The sequence below is a fragment of the Papaver somniferum genome, chromosome 2 (assembly GCF_003573695.1).
Source record: "Papaver somniferum cultivar HN1 chromosome 2, ASM357369v1, whole genome shotgun sequence".
Taxonomy (NCBI): domain Eukaryota; kingdom Viridiplantae; phylum Streptophyta; class Magnoliopsida; order Ranunculales; family Papaveraceae; genus Papaver; species Papaver somniferum.
The window spans coordinates 145,018,650-145,030,566 of record NC_039359.1 but is presented as its reverse complement, the minus strand read 5'-3'; positions in this window follow the sequence as shown (position 1 = coordinate 145,030,566).

The following is an 11,917-nucleotide window of genomic DNA, read 5'->3' as shown; positions in this document are numbered from 1 at the left end:
ATCTACCATTGTTTCCATAAGACATATAGCATCAAAAACAAATTTCTAAAAATATATGACTGATGCAACCATTTCTTATCCGAACAACACCCATTTATGTTCCAACAAAGAATTTTCATGATTCTAAGTAGAAATAAAAAAAAACTATAAAGCTTGCACAAACTAAAAAGACAAGAGGTATTAAGTTCAGAGTAAAACTTACAAGGTCATGTGCCGAAGGAGGTTCTGCATCCATAGAGTCTGTCAAGTCCACCATCATGAGATTTAATTCTTTCTCAAATTCTTCTTCCGAAATCAAAAGAACATGAGGTAGAATTGCTATAGGGGTAGGTTCAAGAACAGTTTCCTTATCAAGACAGCTCTGGGTTACTGAAAACTGAATTCTCAGAAAACATTAAACTCCAAATTTTCCGTTAAGACCAAGCAGTAAAGATAGAATTTGTGTTCGCCATACTGAAACAGGTCCTAAGAGCAAATGAAAAAAGTTGAAGACCAAGCAGTAAAGATAGAATTGTGTTATGAATAACAAAGAAGACCACCACTCCAGATTATAAAGAAGATAATCAGTAAAAACAAATATGAAAAAATGTAACCAAACTTCTTCAAACTTCTCTCTAGATGTTATCGACTAGTCCATTACTCTAACTACACTCAACAGACCAAAATTCCATCAGTTAATACACTATCACATCCCATGCTTACAAACCAAAATGCGAAGTGTTGAATTACTTCTGAGATAAACAATTCCCGAGATTAAAATTCACAATAAAAAATTCTGAGGATGAAATTAATCTGTATTTAACCAATTCCTCAGATTAATTAACTTAAATAATTTGGATTAAAAGGAGTTTATCTTGGTATTGATGGTGGTTTTTAGCTTAGGGTTAAAATCGTAAAACCATACATCTGATATGACGTCACTATGACCACTATCACATTTATTGAATCAATCAGCATGCCTACGTAAGAATTACCAGGGTACCTTTTTTTATACATGTGTCATGTTCCACGGCAGAACCCTTAGTATTGACCGACATCATCTTCGTACATACCAAACCCTAATTCTCATGCTACCGCGCCAAGGCATGCAAACCATGCCAGTCGCACCACTGTGCCGATGGCAAACCATGCCAGCCAAATCTCCGCGCCAAGGCATGCCAACCATGCCAGCCGTACCACTGTGCCGATAGAAAACCGTGCCAACCACATCTCCGCGCCAAGGCATGCCGACCATACCAGCCGCACCACTGTGACAATGACAAACCATGCCTGCCACATCTCCGCGCCAAGGCATTCCAACCATTCCAGCCGCACCACTGTGCCGATGGAAAACCATGCCATCCACATCTACCACGCCAAGGCATGCCAACCATGCTATCCGCACCATACGCCAATGGCATGCCAAACCCTTGGCCCTACCATGCCAAGCCAACCGCACCTTGCCTTGGCCCAACCATTCCAAGCCAACCACACCTTGCCTTGTCCCCAACCATGCTAGCCGCACCATGCGCCAATGGCATGCCAAACCCTTGGCCCCACCATGCCAAGCCAACCGCACCTTGCCTTGGCCCCACCATGCCAAGCCAACCGCACCTTTCCTTGGCCCCACCATGCCAAGCCATCCGTACCAAACCCTTGGCCCACTATGGAAATCCCTTCGTGCCATTTTCCTTGGCCCCACCATGCCGGCCTTCCCTATGCGGCTACCAAAACGAAGGCGTGCGACGATCAACGGCCACCCTTCAATCCAAGATGCAAATCCTAGCCGTCCAAGGTCTCCAAACAACGCATGGTAACCTTTGGCCCATAACCCTAGTTTTGGCCACGCCAAACTGCGCCAAGGAATGCCGTGCCACATGTGCTAATGGCATGCCAACCACCTTGTCGCACCACACCATGCCGCCCTTCCCTATGCGTCTAACAAAACGAAGGCGCGCGACGATCAACGACCACCCTTCAATCCTAGATGCAAATCCTAGCCGTCCAAGGTCGCCAAACAACGCATGGTAACCTTTGGCCCAAAATCCTAGTTTTGGACACGCAAAACCGCGCCAAGGCATGCCATGTCACATGTGCCAATGGCATGCCAACCACCTTGTCGCGCCATACCATGTCGGCCTTCCCTATTCGGCTACCAAAACGAAGTCGTGCGGCGATCAACGGCCACCCTTCAATCCTAGATGCAAATCCTAGCCGTCCAAGGTCGTCAAACAATGCATGGTAACCTTTGGCCCAAAACCCTAGTTTTGGCCACGCCAAACCGCGCCAAGGCATGCCATGCAACATGTGCCAATGACATGCCAACCACCTTGCGCACCATACCATGCCGGCCTTCCCTATGTGGCTACCAAAACGAAGGCTTACAACAATCAACGACCACTCTTTCATCTAAGGTGCAGATCTTAGCCGTCCAAGGTTACCAGCTAATGCATGGCAACCTTTGGCCGTAGTTTGGTCGCGCCTAAACAAAGCCAAAACCCTAACTTTTGGCCGCACCTAAACTAGGCCATGTTAAAGCCATACTGATCATGTTTTCATGTCACTGGATACCAAACGAAGGGTTGCAATAATCAACGGATACCTTTCCTCTTTAGATGCGAAATCTCGAACGTCGAAGGTCACCACCGAGTCGGCGAGTCTCCCAAGCTCAACTTGCCAGACAACAACAACATGCTACATGTTTTCCACGAAAACACTCGAGACATCAACACATGTCACAAACTGGGGGATGCTCATTAGGTATTGGTTTGGCGGTTTACAGCGTGCGGCGTACACTACGCCCGTTATAAGACTGTGTCATAAGGACGAGGCGGTTAGTAAATACAGGGAGTAATGTTGAAACGCTTTCTTTTATGGAACATCAATTCCAGGCGTTACCGGTTACCACCTCCTCCCATTTACTCACCTGTTTTCCATTTCTTAATGAGACCAGAGTACGTTTCACTTCGACTTGTATAAATAGGCCTTACCTATTTCCACCGAACAACAAGTTCATGTCAGGAGCATACAACACTCATAAAATATTTGCTAGCTTTCCATCTGTTAGCTTCCCACTTTCTGATACAAGTCGTAAAACAACTATTCTGGTCTCAACACTCTCTTCGCTTCCCTCCCCAAAACCAACCCTTTTCATTCACTTTGTCACCGAAGCAAGTCTGGAACGTCCATTTCTTGGTTTAGACCAGATTTGTACAGATTGATCTCTCGAATCTAAAGTACTCCCTTGCAGTACATTGTTTAGGGTTTAAACTCGTTTCTCACCCACACACCCGAAATTACCAAAATCAGCAGAAATCGTTTTCACCCTCAAAAAATTGGTGACCACAGTGTGAGATTGATCTTTCGGTTACAATGTCAATTTTCAATCCTCGATCCCATACTTCGACCCATACGTCAGGACGGTAGAGGCAAACGATCCGCTCAGGGATCGACGACTCAGCTACCAGACGACCCGATACGATCCGCTCAGGGATTGGCGACTTAGTTACCAGACGACCCGATTACCAGTCATGACACCGCAAGGGGCGCCTGGGGACTTCCCAGAGGTTAAAAGAAAACAATTCGCCCAGGGATCGACGACTCGATTATCAAGTAACTCAGGGACGACTGGGGACTTTCCACAATCGTGGTGCTTCCTACAAAACTCGGAGTTGCACCTGACTCATTTTTCGTTAGCAGATCCAAAAAACCGAGTAAGTCTTGCCTATACAACATACATGGTTTACTATTTCAGGTTTTCACGGGAATGATAAAACTGATAGCCATGTTATGTTTCATCCCATGTCATCTACTGACACGCAACGTTCACGGTTCCATATCTTCCCTGGGATGTTTATGTCAGTTACAATCATAACCAAAAACGACATCATCCTAAAACAGTTCATCCGAATAATAATCCAAAACCCTCATAGGTAACACTTGTCTATCAACCCAAAAATCCAGAAAATCAAACCATAAACCAGGCGCTTTGTTTGACTTACAAAAAAAAAGGAAAACCCTAACGCCCGGTTCTTCGTGGAATTAGTTACCTACCCGTACGTACCCAATTTGCATAATAATGATTACCCGTCACTATTCATGAGGTAGCCGACGTTACTACGGTGATATTCAAAGAGGAATTGTTTATGATGAATTATTTCTACAAGTTTATGAAAGGCATACCTACGTCTAGGGTTTACACCAGTTCAGAAGAACAATATTTCTACAGATTTATGGAAGGCATACCTATGCCTAGGGTTTGCACCAACACAAGAAAAACAAGAAAACAAAATGAAAGAGAAACGCTGGAGTACATACCTGGAATATGCTTTCCCACTTTATTGCTACCGCGCCATGCCAAGCCAGCGCCATGCCAAGTTAACGCCATGCCAAGCCAGCGCCCACGCCAAGCCAGCGCCATGCCAAGTTAGCGCCTTGACAAGTTAGCGCCCACGCCAAGACAGCGCCCATTCCAAGCCGATCTAGCGCTAACAGCTTGCATCTTTCCAACGCCAGCATCTTGCATCCCTTTCAGCGCTGACGGCTTGCATCCATCTAGCGCTAACAACTTGCATCTTTCCAGCGTCAGCAGCTTGCATCCCTTCCAGCGCTGACGGCTTGCATCCATCCAGCGCTAACAACTTTCACCTTTCCAGCGCCAGCAGCTTGCATCGCTTCCAGCGATGACGGCTTGCATCCATCCAGCGCTAAAAACTTTCATCTTTCCAGCGCCAGCAACTTGCATCTCTTCCAGCGCTGACAGCCTGCATTCTTCCAGCGCTAACAACTTGCATCTTCCCAGCGCCAGCAACTTGCATCCTTCCAGCGTTGCTCTTGAATGCTCAGTAGAAGGGAATCAGCAATCCAATTTCAGCACACGTAGAGATCAGGAAAGACTTCTCCAAAATCGAGGCAAGGAGATCAGCAACCCCCCTGAGTTCACAAAGACTCTCTTCCCGTCAGGAGATGCATGATTTCAGGGGACTTCGCCCACAAAATTGTGCAGTCTATGGTGGAACATTTATGAGAGATTTTATATTTTACCAAGGAACAACGTCAAGACATATTTGCATCCCTCAACCGCGATGTGTCAGGAAAACAACTATTTCCAGCCAAGAAGTCGTTCCCAAACCCCTACCTCTCTTGGAAATCACGATAGATGGAACTAGGGAATCCTAACCAGTGTTCTCTTGAAGGGTGTCCAATTTGACAGCACACTGATTGACGCAGCCTCTCCGCTTCAACGTCCTCCATCAGCGGCTCCGCTTCAACGTTCACTTCAGCAGCCGCTCCGCTTCAGCATTCTCTCCATAAGCTTCTCCAGGATCAAAGCCGAAGCTTCATCGTTTGGCTTCTTAAGTTTCAACATCCTCTCCAAGAGCCTAAGCCGCCTCAACGCCGCTTCCTCCTTCCAAGGATCGTACCGGGGACGCCACTCCTTCCTGCAAAGGGTCGTACCACCACGCTCCCCATGTCAAGGATCATGATCGCAGCCAGCCAATCTTCGTAGCCATGACCGCCTTTTGATCCATCCCGCCAAAACTCATGATCATTGACAGTTTGCTCGCTTACGCATCCAGCCAATCCTTTTACTTCCATGGATGCCCGTACAATTCTAGCCAACCTACTTTGTTACCACGAAAATGTAGTCTCTTCTGATTACATCTGCTACCAAGAACTGTTACCACTCATTTGTTGATACCAGACAGAGCTTCACCACAACAGCAATCGCTACAAAGATGAAAACATGTAAACCATACTTGGGGACTGAGGATATACACGAAATCCATTCACTATCAAAGCTCAGAAGACACAGTCAACCAAAAGGCCATAGCCACAACAAGATCATCTACTCTTCAAGGGTGCAGCGCAAGAATATCATCACCTCTCTGTCTAGAAGACGCCTTCAACACTTTACGAGGCCGCGGAGGACCCCAAGCCTGTTTAGAGGAAAACAACTTCAGAAAACACTTTGCGACTGGGGACTGCTCATCGCACTCGACGACCATCAAAAACTCATGAGATAACTCCAGAAACGCGGCTGAAACATTTTCTTGAAGAAATAGAGGAAGCCACGATAAACAGCATAACTCTCTCATTTCTACCTCTTCGCTATCCAGAATATTTCGTCCATGTGTGTAGATGGTGGATTTTCGACAAAGGGTAGAATTGTAAAACTATACTCCAGATTCGGCAACCGGATGAGTATTGAGACTCATGTCTCTCATTAAAGCATGAAAGTTCATGTCATAAATCTCTGACTTAGAAGGATGTTTCTCAGAGTACGTGTAGATGTGTAGTCTCTCAGCTGAGGCCACGACACATCTCATGAATACTGAGCAATTTCAGTAATTACTCCGGATCCGACAATCAGATGAGTATCGAGACTCATGTCTCTGTGCATGAAAGCTCATGCCACCTCTGATGGAGAAAGTCTCTCAGAGAAGATGAAGATGTGAAGTCTCTCAGTTGAGGCCACGACACATCTCATACTGTAAAGAATCGAAAGATTGAGCAGCTCCTAGACAGCATGTCTGCAAGTATAGAGCGACAACGTCTTCGGGATATAACCAGATTTTCCCCGACTATGCAAGAGGAATATGACACTCCAGCAAGTTCATATTGCTCAACCCTCAGATAATTAATGCTCCTAGACAGGAAGCCCTTCTAGTATAGAGCCAGCAATTAATTATCTTAAATCGTCTGAATATCCAGCAATATTCTACGAGCCATCGTCTGAATATCCAGCAATATTCTACGAGTCGTCAATTAATCGCCTGAATATTCAGCAATATTCTACGATTCCTCGTTATATTTCGTTACTTCAATCTGTGGTTCTTCCCAACAGAATTCCACAGGTTAGTAATAAATATTCAACGGAACAGGCATCTGAGCATCGAATAAGCCCTGACAAAAATGGTGCAAGTGTAATTAGCAGATAATGCACACACCGGCATTTTGAATGCACGAACGAGCATTTCAAAAATACGAACGAACGAGGAACCTATGATAAATAGGAAGAGAAAATAATAATAATAAAATATTAAACAAAACGCCAGGGGACTAGGCTCACCAGCCGGCCAGTCATGCCGTGCCTAGTCCCGCGCCCAATTTTACATTTTACCATATTTTTACTATTTTCACGATCTCATGAAAATCCTCTCGTTCGAGCAAATTTCCTTTATTTCAAAGAAATTATCTAAATCACATGATTTTATCAAAAAATAATAAAATTAGGGAAAGGTGTCGCGGGACCGAGCACCAGCCGGCCATGCCTTTGTCGTGGCCGGTCCGACACCTCACGTCTCTATTATTTTATTATTTCTCTCAAATTATGAAAATTCCTTGATTTTATGAATTTTCCATAAAATCATGAAAATTACCTAATTTCATGTATTTTTATCTAAATCACATGATTTTATCAAAAAATAATAAAATTAGAGAAAGGTGTCGTGGGACCGCCGGCCGGTCATGCCTTGGCCGTGGCCTGTCCCACACCTCACGTCCCATTATTTTATTATTCCTTCTCAAATTATGAAAATTCCTTGATTTTATGAATTTTCCTTAAAATTACCTAATTTCATGTATTTTCTCTAAAATCATGGAAAATTAGGAAAACTTGTGGGACCGGGCTCTAGCCAGCCGGCCATGCCCTAGCCGGTCCCACACGCCCATTATTTTATTATTATTTGGTGTTTGGTTTCCTGATTTCATGAAAACTCCCTGATTTCAACAAAATATCTTGGTTTTCAACAAATCCCTTTGATTTTATGAAAAGTTATCTAAAATCGTCAAAATTACATAAAATTCGGAAGAGTGCCTTTGGGCCCGCGCCCATTGGCCGGCCGGCCATGCCACAGCCATCGCCGGTCCCACAGTCCCATTCCCTATTTTATATTTTAGTTTATGTCTCTCATCTCATGGAAGTTCCCTAATTTCGCCAAACTCTCCAGTTTCATGGAATTTCCCTTAAATCAGAGAAAAATACATACAATCACATAAAACTGGGAAAAGCATGTGGGACCGCGTGTCAGCCGGCCGTCCATTCCCTAGCCGTGGCCGGACCCACACTTTGTGATTCCTTGTTTATTTATTATTTTCATCATCTCATGTATTTTTTCCGGTTTCAGCAAAACCATGGATTTTGCATATTTTCTCCAAATGTTGCTCAAACGTGCATCAGAAAATATCAAAATTCTCAGGACTGAAGAAAGGACACTATGGTGACACGGGCACATCCCCTTGACCGACCAAGGGCGACCCTGAGGCTTGCAAACAGCTGGTCCCGCATGTTTTAATGATTTTAACCTAATTTGCTCAGTTGCTCATATTAGGTTCGAACTCTTTCCAAACAATTGGAAGTTCGCTCAAACGACCATCTACTGGTCCCACGACCATCAAGAGCCGATCTCGTGACCTCTTAGTCGCCCCTCATATTTTCTAAATCAGGTTTTATGATTTGTTGCTCACACGAGCATTATTTCAGTAAATGATTAAACCAGCATTTAATCGTTCTTTCACCAACTGGTCCTCAAGAGACTTTGTTATTTTTTGCTCATTCGAGCATCTGGGCGTTATATGGTAAACCCGTCATCCCATGAAGCCGGTCCCGTGTTCATTTGCAATAAATCATCATTTCGGTAAAATTAGGGTTTTAAATCCAGAGCTCTGCAGAAACGTGATTCTGTGCAGATTCGAACACTCTTATAATTTTATGTTGATTCCATGATTGATACTCATATTTATTTTGCTCGACTCAGCAGTCAGTAACTTAAATTAACATTTTATTTGGTCCAGCTACCAACAATTCATTAAAAGAACAATATTTGTTCAAACTAGCAATATTTGCCCGAACTAGCAATATTCGCTCGAACCGGCAATATTTACTCAATTAGCAATATTCGCTCAGACTAGCAATATTTTCTCAAATCAAAGAATATTGGTTCAACTATCAATATTCAACAATTTAGCAACACAGTTTTGCTCGTCTTAGATTATAATGATACCTCGTCTCAGTAGACACATTAAATTCATGAGTTTCGAAACATTTGCTAATCATGTTAAACTCAGCGCTACATGGACTCATCGTCCCATAAAGTCAGCAACTGATTCCACAATCACGAGATTTCAATCCTGTCACATGGGGGGATATTAACTAGGGTTTTGGTCTGGCGATCTACGGCACGTGTGTTCACCCATGATGAGAATGTGAGCAAGTCATGCAATCAGTTGAAAGAGTCAGCAAAGTAGTGGGTGGAAGGTTAACCAAGTCTCCGCACGATGAGTAATTGGTTTTAACATGATTTCCCCATTTCCCATTCTCTGATTCCAGCAACTGTCACACTTCATGGGATCATGGTGTTTTCAACTCCGGCATTATAAAATGTCCCTGAATCCTGATTGAAAAGACAGAGGATTTTAGAACAATCGAACAACATTCTCCAAAGCGAGCAATTTCTCATCAAAGTTCATACAGACAATTTTCGTCTACACGAACTCACAAAAATTACTCTCAATTGAGCAAAATTCAATCATTCAGAGCATTTTCACGCTGAATTCACAACACACCAACAATCTCAGATCACCATTGATCTCACGCATTTCTCAGCTTCCCTCCTACAGATCAACCCATCCTCTCTTGTGACCGAATTGACTCTGGAACGGCCATTGTTCTTGGTTTAGGCCGGGGTCTTACAGATTGATCTCTCGAACTTAAAGAACTCCCTTCTTGCAGTGCATCTGTGTGAGGTTCAACATTTCACTCGGTTCAAGGAGTCTCCACACGGTCGACTCTTCAATTCCGTAAAACCAGCAAATCGTTTTTTCCACTCACAATTTGATATTCTGAGCATCCCAGCGTCACATCCAAAAGAATACAATAAGCTTGTATCGAACCCCGTGGAAGTGGAGTCAAGACGATGCAATGAAAGTAGGCAACACATGGGGACTACCAGCATGGGACGCTTTCATTCCCCTCAACCAGGTTATTTCTGATTTCAACATCTTCACTTTCGAAGTTTTACGAGCCACGGGAATTTCTCAACACAAAGCCGTACATGTGCATCGAAGACTCCAAAAGCACGCCACAGGGATACACTCACATGTTCGGCCGTGCCATCGGATCTAACAGAAATATAACTGGGGACTGCTCACCGCATCTCATTCCATACGATAGTACAAGATTCAGAAGATGGTTCGAAGGATGTCTCATAGAACAAAGTCCTTGAAGACTTGATAGCAACACGTCGGTAACGAAACGTCTCCCAACTCATCTATTACATCCAGTGGCTCCGGAAGATTTCGACCATACAAGCATCCACAACATATTGTCATCGCGATCAGAAGGTCCAGGCACTGAACAATCTAAAATCAAGGATGAATCGACAACGCAACCACATCCATCCGTCCCAAGAATGCAATGGAGTTTGGTAAATTTTGGAATCCACTAGAGAGAAACTGTAGACGAAAGCACGGATCCGGACGAGGGACACAAAAAAGAAGAAGGTCAATACCTCTTTTCATACGGACGGAGTTTCTAGAGTTTGCACAGAATAAAGTTTCCTTCTTTCTCCATGAACGGGAATAGATGACTCGGCGCGACTATGTTACCCCGGGCCCGCAACATCCCTCCTGAATTCTTCCCGAGTTTCATTGTAGGGCCGTTTTCACCCCCTAAACGATCTCAAAACCTAAATATTCCCTCGACGGGAGATAGGAAATTCTTTTCCGGTCAGATGGAGGGGCAGACCGTCAAAATACGAGTTTGTACGAGAATTCTACAACGATTCTAGTAAGGGGCTCTAATTAGGGTTTTGGCATGCCAAACCCTAATTTAGACAAAGTTGCCAGGCGCCATCACTATCATTTGATAACCGAAGTTTCAGCGTCATCACCATCATTTTCTAGCCGAAGTTCCGAAACCAGTTTACACCATTCTGCGGACTGAAGACAGTTTCCACCATTCCGCGGACCGAAGCCAGTTTCCTCCCATTCCAAGCCGACCAACGCCTGCGGCTCCCATTCCAACCCGATCGACGCCTGCGGCTCCCATTCCAAGCCGACCAATGCGTATGGCTCCCATTTCAAGCCGACCGACGCCGCGGCTCCCATTCCAAGCCGACCAATGCGTGTGGCTCCCATTCCAAGCCGACCGACGCCCGCGACTCTCTTTCCAAGCCGACCGACGCCCACGGCTCCAATTCCAAGCCGACCGACGCCCGAGGCTCCCATTCCAAGCCGACCGACGCCTGCGGCTCCTATTCCAAGCCGACCGACGCCTGCGTCTCCCATTCCAAGCCGAAAATCTACGTCTCACCACTTCACGGTCTAGCCAGCAACACCACAAGTAGAATCTATGCAAGGCCTCCGACACCACAAGTAGAATCACGAACTCTCCTTACCTCTCGAAAAAGGTTAGCCGGGTCTTCTTGACCATCTTTTCATGACTTGTCATTTTGATTTTGTCCTCACCTGTCACCATCTTATGCTTACCTCGCAATAATGCTCATGTTCCGAGCTAAGCAGGGGACTTAATGTTGATGGTGGTTTTTAGCTTAGGGTTAAAATCGTAAAACCATACATCTGACATGACGTCACTATGATCACTAGAGCATTTATTGAATCAATCAGCATGCCTACGTAAGAATTAACAGGGAACCTTTTTTTATACATATGTCATATTCCACGGCAGAACCCTTAGTATTGACCGACATCATCTTCGTACATACCAAACCCTAATTCTCATGCTACCGCGCCAAGGCATGCCAACCATGCCAGCCGCACCACTGTGCCGATGGCAAACCATGCCAGCCACATCTCCGCGCCAAGGCATGCCAACCATGCCAGCCGCACCACTATGACGATAGCAAACCATGCCAGCCACATCTCCGCGCCAAGGCATGCCGACCATTCCAGCCGCACCAATGTGCCAATGGAAAAC